General features: G+C 36.5%; 1 long non-coding RNA gene across 1 annotated transcript; it reads right to left on the bottom strand.

Moving 5' to 3' along the window:
• Positions 1–595: 595 nt before the first annotated feature.
• Positions 596–17,744, bottom strand: LOC129640365 (uncharacterized). Its single transcript, XR_008708760.1, has 2 exons — positions 16,884–17,744; positions 596–2,324 (listed from the first exon to the last, which is right to left on the bottom strand). It is a non-coding gene; the product is annotated as an uncharacterized LOC129640365 (long non-coding RNA).
• Between the last annotated feature and the right edge of the window lie 2,077 nt (positions 17,745–19,821).

Here is a 19,821-nt window from a genome sequence, read left to right on the forward strand (position 1 = left end):
AGGATTATTTTTTTAAAATATTTGACTGCAGAATCTTTCATTACCTGCTCAAACAAAATACTAAAATAGAAGTTTTATATCTGCCACATTACCCTTTCCCTCCTTCCTCTCTCTGTGCATGTGCTCAGTCATGTCTGATTTCTTTGCAACCCCATGGACTTCCAGGTTCCTCTGTGCATGGAATTTCCCAGGCAAGAATACTAGAGTGGGTTGCCATTTCCTTCTCCATCCCTCCTTCCTACCACTTAGCAATTCCTCCAAGATTTAATGTCTATCATACACTAGACCTGACTTTACATATAAATATACCTATACTTAACCCATGTCTGGCCCAAAGCATTTCTCTCTACCTTGTGAATAAGTAGGGCCCAATTCTTGGGTAAAGGAGTCTCTAGTCTACTAGCAACTTTCCCAAATAGCTTGCTTCTCTCACACACAGTTCAATTTATCTCTTTTCTCTGTACTTTCAGCAATGTATTGGTGACCATCATGGAAAAGGCATATTTTACAAAAGGACATATGTCAAAGGCAACTTTAGTATTGAAAGGGGGATCTATGTATTTGCCCACTAGCTTTGTAAATATTATCACATGAGACCAGTTAGCAACAATTTTATTTAGGAACTGTCGCTGAAAGAACTAGAAGCACATTTTAAACCTCCAGAACTATTTGCCCCTGGGAACTGAAGGAGGTGTTTCCAAGAACAGAATTTCTCTGTGTTTTAAAAGTTCTCTTAAAGCTGAAGAGAAAGATTCCTTTTGGATTTAGTTTTTAAACAAAGAGATATACACCCAAAGACACTGAATGAACCTTCCAGAAATGTCAAATGTTAAAAAAGTTACAGGGGATAAAATACTGAAGCACATCATTGCAAGACACTCAACCATGCAATTCTGATGTGTTTTTCCAAAGTAAGAAAAAAGGATTTGGGCCTATAAAATATCATTTCTGTATTCTATGGGCATCTTCTGAATTAACAGTGGTACGCTTGATACTAAAATCAAGATTATTTTTCTATTTAATGAATCAGTCACCTGTTACATATTGATGTCATTTTATAACTCAGTGATAATGGTTTTTAAGCTTTGCATACTCGAATGGTTAGACCAGTTATGATATAATGCAATGCCCATTTTAAAGAATATGACAGTGGATAATAGACTATATGGATATTTATATGTGAATTAATGTCCAGTTATGGAAATAAAACATAATGCACAAATACTGCATACACAGCCTAAAATATATTCATATTACTAAAGAATGGAAGATGATACAGGAAAAGTTTTGCATTTGACTCTCATAATTCTTTTTATATAGACCACTGCTTCGCTACACAATTTATAAGTGAAAAACAATTTGTAATTTCTGCATAAAATTGAAAGTTTAAAAGGCAACTTCAAGGCCATATGGTCAAATATCCTTTTATGCACCTGAAAGTGAAGTCTCTCAGTTGTGTCCAACTCTTTGCAACCCCATGGACTACAGCCCACCAGGCTCCCCTGTCCATGGAATTTTCCAGGCAAGAATACTGGAATGGATTGCCATTTCCTTCTCCAGGGGATCTTCCTGACCCAGGGATCGAACCTGGGTCAACTGCATTACAGCAGTTGCTTTACTGTTCCACGTGAAGTCACTAACAATTTTAATACCTTCAATGATATAGGCAATACGTGCACAAGCGCACTGAGACAAAATATACCAAAAAATAAGAAGAATAATGTCAGACCCCATGACAGGAGAAAGAAACTTTATGTTCTGCTCTTAGGAAGAAATAGATACAGATCCCTTTGAGGGAAAATTCAAAAGAAAAAAAGAAAAATGAATCCCTAAAACCATGGATATTGAGTGGCTGTAGGAATTCACTTAAAAGAAAAGATCAAAGAAATAATAGGTGAATTTGACTAAATAATGTCTAAGGAGTTGCTGTCTACAGGTATTTGAAAATCCTAATAAGATGGAAATTATAGGGATGATTTGAAGAGTATAATTAAAAATAATGGGATTAAATTGAGAAAAGGAAAATGTACCTAAATGGAAAAGAAGCCCCTAATTTTGAATGGATGGAATGTATTAGAGCAGGGAGTAACCTTCAAAAGGAAGCAGCAAAATTTTTCAATATTCAGCACATGGCAGCATAATACAGGTCAAAGCCCCCAAAACAGAAGCATTTCCCAAGTCCAAGGGTGGATAAAATGGCCTGAGGTGTGTGTGATCTCCGTTTTCTGATTCTTTCTCTTTAGTAACCTTATTTGACAAAGTGATGATGGCTGTCTTTTCACCTCATCTTTTTGTTTCTCAGCCTATCTGGCAAGAGGTGATATCTGTGAACAAACAAGAGAAAACAGGAGTTCAGTTCAGTCGCTCAGTTGTGTCCAACTCTTTGCAACCATGAACCGCAGCACGCCAGGCCTCCCTGTCTATCACCAACTCCCAGAGTTTACGCAAACTCATGTCCATTGAATCGGTGATGCCATCCAACCATCTCATCCTCTGCCGTTCCCTTCTCCTCCTGCCCTCAATCTTTCCCAGCATCAGGGTCTTTTCCAATGAGTCAGCTCTTTGCATCAGGTGGCCAAAGTACTGGAGTTTCAGCTTCAACATCAGTCCTTCCAATGAACACCCAGGACTGATCTCCTTTAGGATGGACTGGTTGGATCTCCTTGCTGTCCAAGGGACTCTCAAGAGTCTTCTCCAACACCACAGTTCAAAAGCATCAATTCTTCAGCACTCAGCTTTCTTTATAGTCCAAGTCTCACATCCAAACATGGCTACTGGAAAAACCATAGCTTTGACTAGATGGACTTTTGTTGGCAAAACAGGTGTAGAGAACCCATAAAAATTAAAAAGTAATTTAAGTTTTTGCTTTTAATAAGTCTGATTTTCTTTACTGTGCTATAGTGGTCCTTTTTGCCTCTGCCATCTAAAAGAAGGATATATATTTGTCATATAAACTACATTTACATGTTTTTATTATTGCATCATTATTAAAAGTACATGGAAATAATAATCCAGCAAGTACAAAATGGTACAAAATTAAAAGGTATGGTTTTTATATCTGCCCCACTAAAGCCTGTATTTCCCAGTTTTTCTTGCAGATAGGTGCAGTCATATGACTAGTTCTGTGACTAAAATGATGTGAGAAGAAGGGATGTAAGTGTTTCCATGTCATGCCCTTAAAGCAAAGGCATGTGTCTTCCCCTTCGAGTTTTGCTTATTCCATAGCCTGAATGAAGTTATGATGGTTGAGCTAAAGCATTCCGATGGAGATTGATTTATATATATATATATATATAAATATATATATAAAACAGGTGAAGATACCACAGCAACATAATCAAAGGAAGCTAAATCTGAGACCCATCAAACCAACATATCAGCCAGGACCAACCACTTAAACTAATACATGAAAGAGGAAAAAACATTTTGGTATTTCTTTACTCTGGCAGCCTAACTTGTATTGTAAACAAACAAAAAAAGTACTTATTTGGTATCCCCCACAAAAGATGATTTAATTCATCCCACTACTACATAACACTTTCTCTTCCAATTTTTGTAAATTACATGTTTTGAGTTGTTCTCCTTCCAGACATTATAACAATATATTTAATGATTGTTTCTTGATCCATCAACTCCAGAAAGTTCTCTCTCAACTTTATAGTCTCATTTTATACTCCCTGCTATACTACTTCTACTGCTAAGTTGTATTATATTATAGTCTGTTTTCACTTATGGTTTTCTATACCTTGTTTATAGATTTATTGATTTTCAATTAAAAAAAATCAAACTGCTAATCAATCTCTTATGAAAATGATGCAAATAACCTCAACACACCATTAGCAAACTGAATCCAACAATGTGTTTAAAAACTATATGCACTGCAACAAACTGAGATTTATCCAAGATATGCTAGGCTGATTCAACATTCAAAAATCAATGTATTTCATCACATCAACAAGCTAAAAAACTCACATGATCATGTCAATAAATGATGAAAACCCTTTTGACAAATTCCAATACCTATTCATGATAAAAAAAAAAAAACTCTCAGCAAAATAGGAATACAGTGTAACTTCCTCAACTTGATAAATGATGTCTACAAAATACCTACAGCTAACATGGTACTTAATGGTGAGAAATTCTAACTTTCCCACAAATATCTTGTAAAAGCAAGGATGTCCCCTCTCACCACTCCTTTTCAACACTATACTCAAGTTCTAGCTAATCCTCCAGGTTCAAAGTCAAAGAAGTTCTCTTTTCACTGACTCTGCATATTTCCTAAAATCGTGGCTCTTTTTAAGTTATTTCATTTTGTTTGTGGGCAACGACTCTCACGTATAACCTCATTCTTCCTGAAATTGCTAAAAGCCTTTCTATGTCTAATTTATAAATATGCCTTCTTTATCATAAGATATCATAGGGTATCATAGTTATACCATTTGTTAAATACAACAAAATGCTTCCAAGTCATGTCAGAGATTGCTAGTTGCCCATTCCAAAATCTGTTTTCTTCCAGTTCCTATTTGAATGCAATCTCCCTGGCAACTAGGTTTGGCCAATGACATTTAAGTCGAAGCTGTACAGTGGGACTTGCAAGAATTGACTTTACAGGTAGGTACTTTTTTTAATTTAATTTTATTTTTTAAACTTTACATAATTGTATTAGTTTTGCCAAATATCAAAATGAATCCGCCACAGGTATACATGGGCTGGTGAACTAGGTAGGTACTTTTTTGTCCCCTTTCCCCTATGGTTTCATCCTAGAATGCCAATGTAGTAGCTGCAACTGCAAAAGCCATTTGGAAACTTTGAAGTTATACTGTTGACACAATGCCAGCAACCTACTACCTCAACATTGTTCATAATGTGAGAAAGATACTTGTGTATTTTAATCATCACAGTCAGAACTGTCACCATCAGCCAAGTACAACTAGAAACTATTATTCTAGGACTACTACACAGTTATAATCCTGGTAATTATTTCTATTGTACTCCTTAGTTCCATGTTTTACTTAGATCCTATTTCTACTCTTTTAATTTTGATTGGTGTGTAACCACAAAAACTTTTAATCTTTTTTTTGAGAAAATAATTTATGACAAACTCTTTGCATTTTTTTTTAAACTGCTCACTCTTATTTGGCTGCGTATTGACTTTTAAATGCAAAATCATCATCTCTTAAACTGTAAGGTATTGCTCAGTGTCTTCCAGAGGCACATCTTATAAAATCTCTCTGAAAGAAAAAACGAGATGTTTTTAGTTCTTTTCTCTTCCCTAAACAATACATACTTCTTCTTGAATCAGATGTTGTTTGCTGATCTTGGTCCCTTTCTTCTGCTAATTTTCCTAGAATTTTTCAAAATTCAGGGTTTTCTAGGGTTTTTGTTTGTTTAAGAATAGTTGATTAAACTAGATAGTTCATAATTCCCTCCACTGTTAGCAGTCCTTATTATGAATAAGTTGACCAAACTTCCCATCTTTCTGCAATCGTATTTTTCAAAGCCCTTGACTTAGTACAATTATCATTATATGCAGATGACATTATACTCTATATACATAACTCTAAAGGCTCCACACAAAAACTATTACAACTGAGAAATGAATTAAGCAAAGTAGCAGGGTACAAGATTCATATACAGAAATCTTTTCATTTCTTTACACTAACAATGAAATATCAGAAAGTAACAAATGCTACCATTTAAAATGGCATCAAAATACACCTAGGAACAAACGTAACAAAGGAGGTGAAAGATTTATACACTGAGAACTGTAAGACACTGATAAGAAAATCAAAAATGATTCAAGGAAATAGAAAGATATCCCATGATCTCAGATTGGAAAGAATTAACAAAGTCAAAATGGCTATACTACCCAAAGCAATCTACAGATTTGATGTGATCCCTATCAAATTATCCACGAAATTTTTCACAAAACTATTTCAGTTCAGTCTCTCAGTTGTGTCTGACTCTTTGTGACCCCATGAACCGCAGCATGCCAGGCCTCCCTGTCCATCACCAACTCCCAGAGTTTACCCAAACTCATGTCCATTGAATCGGTGATGCCATCCAACCATCTCATCCTCTGCCATTCCCTTCTCCTCCTGACCTCAATCTTTCCCAGCATCAGAGTCTTTCCAAATGAGTCAGCTCTTCGCATCAGGTGACCAAAGTATTGGAGTTTCAGCTTCAACATCAGTCCTACCAATGAACACCCAGGACTGATCTCCTCCAGAATGGACTGGTTGGATCTCCTTGCAGTCCAAGGGACTCTCAAGAGTCTTCTTCAACACCACAGTTCAAAAGCATCAATGCTTCAGTGCTTAGCTTTCTTTATAGTTCAACTCTCACATCCATTCATGACTACTGGAAATATCATAGCCTTGACTAGATGGACCTTTGTTGGCAAAGTAATGTCTGCTTTTTAATATGCTGTCTAGGTTGGTCATAACTTTCCTTCCAAGGAGTAAGCATATTTTAATTTTATGGCTGCAATCACAATCTGCAGTGATTTTGGAGCCCCAAAAAATAAAGTCTGACATTGTTTCCACTGTTTCCTCATCTATTTGCCATGAAGTGACGGGGCCAGACCCATTATCTTCATTTTCTGAATGTTGAGCTTTAAGCCAACTTTTTCACTCTCCTCTTTCACTTTCATCAAGAGTCTCTTTAGTTCTTTTCACTTTCTGCCATAAGGGTGGTGTCATCTGCATATCTGAGGTTATTGATATTTCTCCCGGCAATCTTGATTCCAGCTTGCACTTCCACCAGTGCAGCGTTTCTCATGATGTACTCTGCATATGAGTTAAATAAGCAGGGTGACAATATACAGCCTTGACGTACTCCTTTTCCTATTTGGAACCAGTCTGTTGTTCCATGTCCAGTTCTAACTGTTGCTTCCTGACCTGCATATAGGTTTCTCAAGAGGCAGGTCAGGTGGTCTGGTATTCCCATTTCTTTCAGAATTTTCCACAGTTTATTGTGATCCACACAAAGGCTTTGGCATAATCAATAAAGCATAAATAGATGTTTTTCTGGAACTCTCTTGCTTTATTGATGATCCAGTAGATGTTAGCAATTTGATCTCTGGTTCTTCTGCCTTTTCTAAAACCAACTTGCACATCTGGAAGTTCATGGTTCACATATAGCTGAAGCCTGGCTTGGAGAATTTTGAGCATTACTTTACTAGCATGTGAGATGAGTGCAATTGTGCAGTAATTTGAGCTTTCTTTGGCATTGCCTTTCTTTGGGATTGGAATGAAAACTGACCTTTTCCAGTCCTGTGGCCACTGCTGAGTTTTCCAAATTTGCTGACATATTAAGTGCAGCACTTTCACAGCATCATGTATTAGGATTTGAAATAGCTCAACTGGAATTCCATCACCTCCACTAGCTATGTTCGTAGTGATTCTTCCTAAGGCCCACTTGACTTCACATTCCAGGATGTCTGGCTCTAGGTGAGTGAACACACCATCGTGATTATCTGGGTCATGAAGATCTTTTTTGTACAGTTCTTCTGTGTATTCTTGCCACCTCTTCTTAATATCTTCTGCTTCTGTTAGGTTCATATCATTTCTGTCCTTTATCGAGCCCATCTTTGCTTGAAATGTCCCTTTGGTATCTCTGATTTTCTTGAAGAGATCTCTAGTCTTTCCCATTCTGTTGTTTTCCTCTATTTCTTTGCATTGACTGCTGAGGAAGGCTTTCTTATCTCTGCTCTTACAGATTTGATGTGATCCCTATCGAATTATCTACAACATTGTTCACAGAACTAGAATAATCGTAAAACATATGCTGAGCCATAAAAAACTCAGAATTGCCAAATAAATCCTGAGTAAAAAGAATAAAGCTAGAGGTATAACCTTCTTAGACTTCAAACAATACTAGAAAAGCACAGTAATCAAAACAGCATGGTACTAGCACAAAAACAGATATGCAGTTCAATGGAACAGAATAGATAGTCCATAAATAAACCCACACATTTGTGGTCAATAAATTTTTTGACAAAGGGGGCAAGAATTTACACTGGAGAAAAGACCAGCTTTAGCAAGTTGGTATTGGGGAAGCTGGATAGGTGCATGTGAATCAATGAAGTTTGAACACTCCCACACACCATACACAAAAATAAACTCAAAATGGCTTAAAATTTAAAAATAAGACATGACAGCATAAAACTGCTTGAAGAGAACATAGGCAAAACATTCTGACATAAATCATACCAATGTTTTCCGAGCTCAATCTCTCAAGGCAAAGGAAACAAAAGCAAAAATAAATAGTCAAACTTATAAGCTTTTGCACCACAAAGGATACCATAAACAAAAAGACTGCCTACAGAGTGGGAGAAAACATTTGTGAATGATGTGACCAGTGGAGGGCTTAATTTCCAAAATACAAAAACAGCTCACACCATTCAATTTAAAAAAATAAGAAAAAAAGGACAGAATATCTAAATAGACATTTCTCCAAAGAAAGACATACAGATGGCCAACAGGCACATGAAAAGATGCTCAACATCGCTAATTATTGGGGAAATACAAATCAAAACTACAGTGAGGTACAACCTCACTCTGGTCAGGTGGCCGTCATCAAAAATTCTACAAGTAATAAATGCTAAAAAGGATGTGGAGAAAAGGGAACCCTCCTACAGTGTTGGTGGGAATGTGAATTGGTGCAGTCACTATGGAAAACAGTATGGTGGTTCTTTAAAGGCTAACAATAGAATCGCCATATGCTCCAACAAACACTCCTGGGAATGTATCCAGAGAAAACTAATTCAAAAAGATATATGCACCCAAATGCTCATAGCAGCACTATTTACAACAGCCAGGACATGGAAGCAACCTCACTATCCATATCAACAGAGGAATGGATAAAGATGTGGTACATACATGCAATGGAATATAGTCATAAGAAATGAAATAATGCCATTTCCAGCAATGTGGATTGACCTAGAGATTACCATACTAAGTGAAGTCAGAGAAAAACAAATATCATATGTTTCCCAGCACTTATATATGGAATCTAGAAAATACAAATGAACTGATTTACAAAAATAGACTCACAGACATAAAAAAATACACTTATGGTTACCAAAAGGGAATGGAGGGAGAGATAAATTAGGAGTTTGGAATTAACAGGAAAATACTACCATATATAAAATAGGTAAACAACAAGGATTTACTGCATAGCACAGGGAGCTAGAGTCAGTATCTTGTAACAACCTATAATGGAAAATAATCAAATTTATATATATTATATATACACACATTATAAACACTTCACAGTACCTCTGAAACACAATACTGTAAAATAACTATACTTCAATTTTTTTTAAAAAAAGGTAAACAACCTTTAAACAAACCAAACAAACAACAACAAAAAAACTTATATTCTTCTCACTTTCACTCTACATACCTGCTGACTCTGGAAAATTGCACTGGGAAGTTTTCTTTACTTGAACCTCCATGTGTGGGTGCTCTGAGCTTTGTTTTACTCTGAGCAGGATCATCTGTTAATGACTTCCTGACCTTTCTATTCTCCCAGAATTCAACACAATCTTCATCCACTGATTCCTGATCTCAATCAGATTATTCACCATATTTTTCTTACTTTCTCTTCCATACTTTTGTTTTTAAAATGTCAGTTCAATGGGTTCAGGGAGGGAGAGAGTAGGTGAAACTATCTTCCATCTCAAATCAGAAATCACATATCTCTACTTTTAAGAAATTTTCTTAGCATAAGCATACTTCTGTATCCAGTTACTTGTGTCTTCAAATGTATCAGAAAACATATCCAAAGAATGAACTTACTAATTCTATTAAAGAAAATCAGTTATCTGAAGCTCTAACTATATTAGAGATTATATTTACTAAAACATTTATATAATCTTTGTATTGTACAACATATTTTAATGCTTTGTACCATTTTAAATATTTCATTCTCACATCTTTTGAAATAGGTTTCCAAGAGCAAACAACAAATCCTCTATACAGCAGCCTACACAAAGTTTCCAAAATAGCAGTCAGTACAAGCTCAAAATCAGACCAAACACTAAAATTGACAAAGGCATTTTCCCTAACATTTACCTCATTAACTCTAAACTTCATTGAGGAATAAATCAATCTGGAAACCTCAATGAACAGCTATTAATGCTGTTTCTCTAGACACAGTAATTGGCAAGGTTAGACCTCTGAACTGAAATGTCACAGGAAAAAAAAGGAATTTTTAAAAGCTAACTACCATATATTTGGTGAGAGAGGGAAGAGGAAATTTGTTTTCTCTGTTTCTTAGACTCCAGTAAGACAAAGGAGTAAAACTAGCCCATTCTTCCACACTTGAAGAATTCTTTCAAGTGACAGGTGATTTTTAAAGCCCCTGGTTGAATTCAGACAAATGCCCACATGTGTCTTTATGATACCATATATCTCCACCATTACCATGAGTGATGATTATAATACCATGTATAGGTTAAGTTTAGTTCCCAGCCTAAAAGCCAATTGTCTAGAGAATGAGGCTTTAACACTATGCATATTAAGGAAGGAAGCAAGACACAAAAATCACATAAATCACCAAAAATTACTGAAATGTAACTTTTACCTTAATGTTTTTAGTGGAGGAAGGAAGATGGATCTTTGAAAATGTCATAGTTCAGGTGAACATAGTTAAATTCTAAGGATAATAAGTGACACTGAACCACTTGAAAGTACAAAGAGCTGAAATATGAACATCTCAAGGAGTCATTTTAAGAACATCTTGGGTGTGCTGCAAGCATTCTATTCTTATCTAATAACTGGGGATAGAATCTAAAGATTAACCACATTAACCTTTGCTGCAAGCAAACTTAATTGCTTTGATTTGTATCTCATTGTGATGTTTCCTGGCTCTGGGTAAAGGTTTTAAACTTTTAACATATCAGCATACCTACAGGAAGAGGATATTGTTTTTAGTCATCTTATTTCTCATAACTGTGTAGCAATTACCAGAAAGTGAATCAATTCATCACACTCTTACATTGAATTAATTAGACACTATAGAAAGGCTACAGATTCATTTCCATTATTGAAAGAAAAATCTAGTTTTATCTGATATATTCTAATCATTTTCTCTTTGGGGGTCTACTAAGTAATACCTAGTGAGATAGCAATTATCTTTGATGTTAATGGCCAAAGAAATTCCAACAGGCACTCAAGATAGTAAATGCATCAGCATATATGGTACAGAGAAAATTTCCTGCAAAAGCTTATTATAGCTCCATTAATCACCAACTATGTAAATAAAGTTGATGAGAAAAAGCAAAGGGGGACTTATTTTGCGAGACAAACACAGCTCTGTGAAAGAAGGCAATAAGCATTAAATAGCAGTTCTCAGGTAGAGGAAAGAAATTTCATTTGTAGAATCACATACTCCTGTTATTGTAGATGAAACAAAATGCACGTTCAAAACATATGAAAAAATTAAATGAGATGTAATTCAATTTCATTGGTATTTAGTAAGGTCATATAGGAGACAGAAGATAAACTACAAAGCACCCTCACAATAGGGTTAAGTGTAGAAGAACAGAACAAGGCACCATTGATACAGGTAAAAACAAAAGAAGAGTGTTTATTTCCTAAGGAGTTGCCAGAAGACTGCACAGTTAGCTGGGCATAGAGAATAAACAGAATTTGTATTAGTGAAGAGGAGGAGCATGAACAACCCAGGAAGAATGAACAGAACTATGAGATAAAGGATAGATACCAATCTAAATGGGATATTTAGGATGTAATGGAAGACATGAGATTCTCCTATAAAACCTATAATTTCTAAGGATCTCTATTGTGTATGAAAATATATTCATATATATAATCCCATGTTACCTTACTACTAGAATTTTACCCACTTGGCAAATGAGGAAAAGACATTTCAAAGAAGAGAAATTATTTAGCTGAGGCCTCATTGTTAGCATGAGCAGAAATAAGACTCAAATTTTTTCTTCTCTAACACAACATGAGCCTATTATGGAAGTTTTGAAAGTCTGCGAGAGGAATTTGATCCTACAACTGTGGATGCCTTGTCAAAAATAAGATAGTTACGTTGGAAAATGAAGATTTTACTCATGTCAGTAATTATCTCTCATCTGCTTCCCTAAAAATACTTAACCGTTAGCCAACTTTTATACGCAGTAAGTTTCCCATTTGGAGAAGGAAATGGCAACCCACTCCAGTATTCTTACGTGGAGAATTCTATAGAGAGAGGAGCCTGGTGGGCTACAGTCCATGGAATCACAAAAGAGTCAGACATGACTGAGTGACTAACACTTTCATACTTTCATACTGTCTTTTACTATCTCAATGATCTTAGTAAAGTTATTTAACCTCTCTAAAATGCATCTTCACTATTAATGAAATTAAAGTATTAATATTTTACAAGCTGGACTGCTGGGTGGATTAACTGAGATAATGAGGAAGAGCACCTACCCTGCTATGATTCTACTAAGTTTATAAAGGACACAGAATCTAATATGACCCTTCACAAAACTATGACATAGGCTGTTTCAGTTCAGTTCAGTCACTCAGTCATATCCGACTCTTTGCAACCCCATGAACCACAGGATGCAGGCCTCCCTATTCATCACCAACTCCCGGAGTTTACCCAAACTCATATCCGTTGAATCGGTGATGCTATCCAACCATCTCATCCTTTATCGTTCCCTTCTCCTCCTGCCCTCAATCTTTCTCAGCATCAGCGTCTTTTCAAATGAGTCAGCTCTTTGCATCAGGTGGCCAAAGTATTGGAGTTTCAGCTTCAACATCTGTCCTTCCAATGAACACTCAGGACTGATCTCCTTTAGGATGGACTGGTTTGATCTCCTTGCAGTCCAAGGGACTCTCAAGAGTCTTTTCCAACACCACAGTTGAAAAGCATCAATTCTTTGGCGCTCAGCTTTCTTTATAATGCAACTCTCACATCCATTCATGACTACTGGAAAAATCATAGCCTTGACTAGAAGGAACTTTGGTGGCAAAGTAATGTCTCTGCTTTTTAATATACTGTCTAGGTTGGTCATAAATTTCCTTCCAAGGAGTAAGCATCTTTTAATTTCATGGCTGCAATCACCATCTGCAGTTATTTTTTGAACCCAAAAAAATAAAGTCAGCTATTGTCTCCCCATCTATTTGTCATAAAATGATGGGACCAGATACCATGATCTTAGTTTTCTGAATGTTGAGGTTTAAGCCAACTTTTTCACTCTCTTCTTTCACTTTCATCAAGAGGCTCCTTAGTTCCTCTTCACTTTCTGCCATAGGGGTGGTGTCATCTGCATATCTGAGGTTATTGATATTTCTCCCAGCAATCTTGATTCCAGCCTGTGCTTCCTCCAGCCCAGCATTTCTCATGATGTACTCTGCACATAAGTTAAATAGCCTTGAAGTACTCCTTTTCCTGTTTGGAACCAGTCTGTTGTTCCATGTCCAGTTCTAACTGTTGCTTCCTGACCTGCATACAGGTTTCTCAAGAGGCAGGTCAGGTGGTCTGGTATTCCCATCTCCTGAAGAATTTTCCACAGTTTATTGTGATCCACACAGTCAAAGGCTTTGGCACAGTCAATAAAGCAGAAATGGATGTTTTTCTGGAACTTTCTTGCTTTTTTAATGATCCAGCAGATGTTTGCAATTGGATCTCTGGTTCCTCTGCCTTTTCTAACTCCAGCTTGAACATCTGGAAGTTCACGTTCACATATTGCTGAAGCCTGGCTTGGAGAATTTAGGCTGCTTGCTATCATCATATTAGCTTGACAAGTGAACTAGAAATATAGAGATGTTAAGTGTCTTACCAAGTCACTTTGAAAGCCTGCAATAACAGGGTTGGACCAAAAAGTAGCCTTGTGTGAAAACCCTAAAGATGATGGTGTGGTGTTAGCTGCTCAGTCACGTCCGACTCTTTGCAACTCCATGGACTGAGTCCACCAGGCTCCTCTCTCCGTGGAATTCTTCAGGCCTACGTGCCCTTCTCCAGGGGATCTTCTGAACCAGGGATTGAATCCAGGTCTCCTGCATTGCAGTCAGATTCTTTACCGTTTGAGCTACTCGGGAAGCTAAAGATGGCGAATAAACAGTAAAAGACTGCATACAAAGAAAGGTTTGTACAAAGTGGAAAATCTCACTGAGCACTTACTATATGCCAGGAATTTGTCTTCATATATCATTCAGTTCTCTCAACGACTCTAGGTTTGGGACTATGGGTTTCTCCATTTAATGGATGAGAAACCGAGGTTCAGAAACACTAAATAATTTTGGCTAATGGCACACAATTATTGTTTGGCAGAGAGGAGACTTTAACCTGGCTCTATCTTAGCTATTAGAAGGAAGTGTTTTTACACTATATGTAAAACAAATCTTACATACAAAATTGTTTCTTCAATATTGCCTCTAATTGCTGAGACAAATAATTCAAAGTAAGAACATACTAATAAACTGTAGTTATGAACATCTATGAAGCAACCCCTGGAAGAAGCTAGTTTTATCCAAAGTGCCATTATACAAAAGGGCAAAGATCCACAGATCAAGAATTCTTTATTCATCAATCGTTCCTGAGCACACAGACTATAGACAAACTAATAAGTCAAATATTGGCCACAAACCATCCTTACATGCTTAGCAAATTTAAATAAATAATCATTTGTTCAAATGATGTTGCTTCACTCAAAGGCAAAAATACCAAGTAAGGAGTCATTTGTCATTCTCCAGAATCCCCCTAATATGTGAGTAAAGAGCTCCACAGAGTCCCCCGCCCCCATGCTACTGCTTTAATCTCAGAGTCCCACACAAAGAGGTGCAACCCTTAATTATCCTCAAATGTCTTTACTTATTATGAAAAATAAAATTAAGATGGTACTCCATTTAACTGTCCCTTCACACCTGGAAATTAAACATGGGATAAGTAATTTATTCGTTAAATATCTGAGCATGTATGTTTTTTTAAATACTAACTGTTCCTATATTCTTGGCTAAAACATCCAGAAAGAAGGTATTATTTGCCACCAAAAGTCCCTGATGACTTGGATAAATAACCCCATCTTAAGTGGTGCTTATCCCTGCAATATCACCATGAAAAATTATAAGAATGGAGCAGGGGGCAATTTGTCCCCAAACTGTACCCAATCACATGATGTGACTTGAAACCCTAAATGAGGACTTATCTCAGACTCATTGTGCACCTTAGTAAAGCAACCACAAATATAACCCTATATGTCCTCATGTTAGCTCAGTCTTTGGAACACCACTTGAAATCTGGAGTTGTGGCCATAGTCTGCCATAGACACTACCAAGTAAGCCCACATCCCTGCCCCCTACCTCAGAACATCCCTGTTTAAATGGAGAAACACTCAGTAAAGGTGTATGTATACCAGTAAACCCTCAGCCAGTTAATCCCAAGCAAGGAGTTCTGTCCCCAATCAGTATCATACATGAAACAAAGATAAATTGTCCTCAAAACATCACCATACACAAGGCCAGGAAACCCTGCATGAGAAATAGTTCCTTAATTTGCTTTCATATACAGGCAAAGAGGCTAAGGAGTTGTCCTCTAGCTTTTCAATGAATGCTACATCAGCAAAACCCCAATTTGGATTTACTCATTCTCAATCTGCCTCTGAATACATAGGAAAAATACTACTTATAAGGGCTGTTTTGAGTGAAGGAGGTGTTCAAATTATCATTACATTCTCAACCAATGAGTCCTATGGGAAAAGCTATTTGTCGCCAAAAAATCCCTGTATTCAATAAACTGCAAAACAGTTCATTTGTCATGAAGAAAGACAATAAGGTTCAAAATAACACACACACATATACATACAATATATCCAAACTCACCTTGTATTGGTTGACAAACATCCACTCATTTGTTTTCCCTGTCAAATATAAGTATTTGTTTTTCTGAACAAATATAAAGGTTTGGTTTTTCTTCAGGCCCAAAAATACCACTTTTATTCATAACTGAAAAGTATCTATAGACCCTATTTAAACCCTCTGAAGTCAAATGTTTGCTTCTGATGCCAGGGGTAAAGGATCAAGATCCTCCCTCAAAATTTTAAAGACACAAATCTGCCTTTAATAGATTACCATTAGTAAATCCTCTTTGCTTGATTGATTTCTCCAAGTCTCTTGAGGAACAAGAGCCTACCCTTCTGGCTCCCCCAAATTAATGTTACATATAATCTACTTACATAATATGTGATGAAGAAGAAAGTCCTCTCTCTAAACCTGAATCAGTTGACCAGATTACTGTAACACCTGATATCAACTAACTTAAATTGCCTCCCTCCAAAAGTCCCACTACAATGAGCAAATACAACATACCAAAACTAAGTGAAATAGGTATCCTCGCTGCAAAATTTTGTCCAGGTGCAAATAGATTGCATAAAAGCCTGCATTCAAATCCTGCATAAAATCCTGCATGTCTGGGGAATAAGTGGAAGAAAACCCTAGAAAAAGCCCACTAACACTTCCAAATTCTCATGGCAGGTACTAGAGTCAAATGTAAGATGAGGGATAGTTGTTTCAGAATAAATCTTAAACCTATAAGTATATCAAAATATGTATATGGAACCATGTTGATAAAACAGCCACAGAATTCACTCACATCTTAGAATCTGTGTAAGTGGTGCCATAATTAAAAGTGAGCACACTTTTGCCTGGCCTATAAACATGACTGTGTTTCGAGGATATAAAGGAGTGAAAAAAAGCTGAAAGCAAATTAAATACAAAGGAAAATTTATTGCAACTTTCCTTTCCCAGACCAAAAGGGAGAAGAAGGTACAGAATAATGAGAAATCATGATTGTGGAATGTATGAGTTCCATGTTTCTGGGTAACAAATTGCCTAGAGGTATCAAAAAATCAATCAACTCACAGTTTCCATGGGTTGTGAGTCCAGAACTTATTAGCTGGGTTCTCTGCACAGAGCTTCATAAGTCTGAAATCAAGCATTAGCCAGCTGTGATTTCTTCTGGATGCTTAACTGGGGAAAGGTCTGCTCCCAAACTCCTTCAAGTTGTTGGTAAAATCACTTCTAGTGTGGTTGTGAGACTGAGGTCCTGGGTTTGTTGCTGGCTGTAGGCTGGGGACTGCCCATAGGTCCTAGGACACGCTCAGGCCCTTGTTACTTGGCTCGTTTCACAAGGCCCCTCAATCTTCAAACCCCTCTCACCAGGAAGAGCCCAGAAATTTTTATAAAGCCTTGTGATTAGATCAGGTCCACCTGGGTAACCTCCTTAGTTAAAGTCAAGAAACTTAAGACAAATTATATCTGCAAATCTCTTCACATCCGTACCTGTAGATTAAATAAATGGCCGAAGGTGGGTTTACAAGACATGAGAATCTTGGGGACCATCTCAGAATTCTTCAGACCACAATGAATTAACTGAAAAGCATGATCCTCCTGTTAATGAGTGGCTCAAACTAAGGTACCTCTCCTTTCATTAGTAGTTGAGCACTCCTCATTTCACCTTAAATATGCATTCTCTGTGGAGGCAATATCGCCCAAAAAGGGATGAAAATTAGTTTGGGTAAAGGGTTGAAATCTTAGATAGTACAATGGTTTGGGAGCCTCTGAAGTGCTATCTGATAAGCTTTTATTTGTCAGTATTTAATTTCTCTCATTAAGGAGAAATTAAGTGAAAATTATTTTAAATCATTCATTAGATGGAATGAATTAAATTCATTAATTTATATTGAATTTAAATTCATTTTTTTCTCTTAGGAGACCAATAATAAAAGAAAGGTTGAGTAGCTCAGGTTCCAGGGATCCCCCTGAGTCTACATCTTAGACAATGTTCTATTCTAATTTCTGAAACTGTCACAGTTGCCTCTGTAACTTTCCTTCTTTTTTTTTTTTTTAACTTTCCTTCTTTTACAAAGGGAGAAAATTTACTTGCTGCCATCAGTATGAAGTGTAGATGTCATGATAACTTAAACTTACTTAAACATTGGTCAATTACCTTCAGCTGAAATCCTCAATTATCTCCTCAGTAAAAGAGTCCAAGAACACACATCAATATCACTAGAAGCCAAAGGAGTCTAATCTCTCTCTCAATAGTCCATAAAGCAAAAAGAAATATCACCTTAACCTTTAAATAATAATTATTTTTTGGCCAGGAATATTAAAATTTAGGTGCCCTTTACAAATGTGTCATGAGATTTAAAATTGGTCATAACTTTGACAAAGAAATCTATCCTAAGGAAGGAAATTGTCAAAGATATGGACAAAAATTTATGTAAAAGCATCATTATTTCATATTGCTTATGTTAAGAAAATATATACATAAATAGTAAAATGGTTCAATATCTTACATGATATCCATAGGATGACATATTAATCTAAATTGATATTTACAAATGATAGTGACAAAGATATATGAACATGTCAGAAAATGTGTAAGATATAATGCTAAGGGAAAACTGAGAATTATAAAAACATAAGGACTGTTTTATCATAATATTTCATATGTATGTACATGGAAATAAAATGTCAATAGCAATGTGATTGTGGGTAATTTTCTTTTCTTTCAAATTTCCTATAATGCAAATGTCTTACTTTTATATTTATAAAAAGAAAACTTAAAGCAGTGAGAAGGCCTAAGTTGAGAAACAATATAACATCAGCATGCTTATTGAACACAGAGACTCATATTATCCTATTACACACCCTCTGCTCTTCATTGCTGGCATCTACCAATCCCTATTTGTTCATGAAAATAGTGTAGTTCCTGGACCACTGTCTTCCTCTTCAACACTTATTAGCATGTCAAGGACATTTAGTATCCAAGATGGTGACCCATGCAACAGCTTAGACTGTCAACTTCTTTACCTCCCAAATAACTTTACCTCCAACCTACTGAAGATGTGCGTGCATGCTAAGTTGCTTCAGTCATGTCCAACTTTGCGATCCCATGGATTGTAGCCCACCAGGCTCCTCTGTCCATGGAATTCTCCAGGCAAGAATACTGGAGTGGGTTGTCATTTCCTTCTCCAGAACATCTTCCCAATCCAAGGACCAAACACAAGTCCCCTACGTCTTCTGCATTGGCAGGCAGATTCCTTACCACTAGAACCATCTGGGAAGCCCCTACTGAAGACACCCACTTGAATTATTACATTCAGTCAGACATGATTGGCTACTGAACAGTACAGTCTTGCTTGTCTCTGGTAACTGTGCCACTTTTGAAACTGTAATTTTAAGCATCCCTCTTTCTAATCCCCTATATTTTCAGCACACATTCTAGTAACTCAACGTGACAACACTTTAACATCATTGAAACCTTCACATTATTGAGACACACACTTTTGCCCTAATTGCACTGATAGATGAAACCAAAAAGACATACAGATGGCTAAGAAGTACATGAAAAGGAGTTCAGCTTTACTAATAATCAGTGAAATACAAATCAAAACCACAATGAGGGATCGTTTCACCCCTGTCAGAGTGGCTATTATAAAAAAGACAAGGGAAAATAAATGCTGCCTAGAATGTGGAGGAAAAGGGAACTCTTGTACATTGTGAGTGGGAATGTAAACTGGTACAAACATTATGGAAAATAGTACATAAATGTGTCTCAAAAAAATTAAAAATGAACAACCATATGACTGTGCAATTCCACTTCTGAGTCTACAGCTAAAGGAAATGAAATCAGTATCTCTGTAAGAGCTATCTGCACTCTCACATTCATTGCAGCATTATTTGCAATAGCCGAGATATGGAATCAAGCTAAGTATCTACTGATATTTTACATATATATATATATATATATAAAACTGACTTTATGTATTTGTATGAAGAAGAGATTAAGAAG

This window comes from Bubalus kerabau, chromosome X (assembly GCF_029407905.1).
Source record: "Bubalus kerabau isolate K-KA32 ecotype Philippines breed swamp buffalo chromosome X, PCC_UOA_SB_1v2, whole genome shotgun sequence".
Lineage (NCBI taxonomy): Eukaryota > Metazoa > Chordata > Mammalia > Artiodactyla > Bovidae > Bubalus > Bubalus kerabau.